The sequence below is a fragment of the Frankliniella occidentalis genome, unplaced genomic scaffold, assembly GCF_000697945.3.
Source record: "Frankliniella occidentalis isolate FOCC.00 unplaced genomic scaffold, Focc_3.1 Scaffold439, whole genome shotgun sequence".
NCBI lineage: Eukaryota > Metazoa > Arthropoda > Insecta > Thysanoptera > Thripidae > Frankliniella > Frankliniella occidentalis.
In genome coordinates this window covers 2,567-4,125 of record NW_026267558.1, presented here as the reverse complement: position 1 = coordinate 4,125, position 1,559 = coordinate 2,567, and positions in this window count along the sequence as shown.

The window sequence follows — 1,559 nt, the reverse complement described above, 5'->3', positions numbered from 1 at the left end:
CTGTGCTTAAACTGTGCTTTCGAACCGTCTAGGCCGCAAAAACTGTGCTCGTCTCTTTATGGGCGGAAACGGCGTGTTTATATGGGTCCCGCCAACTTCACGACAGCGGGACCCATCGCGAATTTCAACAATCCGATTATGCCATTCTGACCGGAAAAAACTGTGCTTTCAGGTTGTGCTATCCGTTTTAGTTGTGCGTCCACGACAGGTGGCCATACGCACCTTCAAAAACGTAATTTGACGAGAGGGCCCCAGTAAACAGGGCTAGCGGGACCCAGTGACGCACCATTAAATCTGAGCACGCCAAAAAACTGTGCTTTAACTGTGCTTTCGAACCGTCTAGGCCGCAAAAACTGTACTCGTCTCTTTATGGGCGAAAATGACGTAAAACTGTGCTCGTCTCTTCATTGGGGAAAACGATATTGGGGAAAACGACGTGTTTACATGGGTCCCGCCAATTTCACGGCAGCGGGACCTAACGCGAATTTCAACAATCCGATTACGCCATTCCGACCAGACAAAAACTTGCAAGACACTCTATTTTAACAAAAAAAAGTTCCGACTAGAAACGGATCGTGAAAGCAGATGATACCTTGTCAAGAATTATTCTATCCCAGTCTATTATATTTCTGTATTTACACTTGTGGGGAAGGGGGGAAGGGAGGTTGGTGGTGCGGGGGCTCCAGCGGTGCGAGGGAGGGGGAGGACTAGCGTAGACAGCGCGGCCGACTCGGCTCGGGGCTCGGGCTCCGCTCGGCTCGGCTTGGCTCCGCTCGGCTCGGCTAGTGGCTCGGCGCAACAACGCGTAGCGCGAGCGACGGCCTCAGCCGCCTCAGCCGCCTCACGACCCCGCCTAGCGCAGCTTGCTATACGTTCTCTTTAATATTTCTTAATCGAGAGTTAAAGCAATGACACCTTACATTACTCATGTATAGTTGTGTTTAGATTTGTTTAGGTGTAAGGTTGTAAGGTATCATCTGCTAAAAATTAATATTATGAGCTACTTTGAAAATTTTTGAATACTTTTTCACGAATTTGAAGTTTTTGAAGGGGTGCCTTGAGATATCGTGACGCAGCAACTAGTGAGGGTGCTATTGCGGGTTGGAATTGTCGCGCTTTGAACTGTTCTACTCTGGTGCCTTTTCAAAGTTGCTGTAACGGTCGTTTGCCCGCGCGGGAGTTGAGGCGCGTATTATTGTGATTAACTGGACGAGGCCACGTATGTAAATAATTACAATAAATCGAGCAGACATACATTGAGTCAGCTGTGGTGCTTTTTTTCTTATTTGGAATGTCGTTAAAAGGACGTCCTGGATGCCAGGCTCTGTAATCTATAACCTATGATATTGTCAGTTCCTCTATCGCTTTGCCTCTCCACATAAGTAAATTGGACCTTTTGAATTGTTTTGAAACCAATTTATTGCTTAGCAATCCACTCATTGTCCTTCAAATGGTTTCTCTCCCTACAACTTTTGACAGCTTTTGGTTGCGGAGGAGGAACTCATCAATGTGCAATCGTTACTCTTGCTTACATTTTCGGTGTTGGAGACATATGTTGA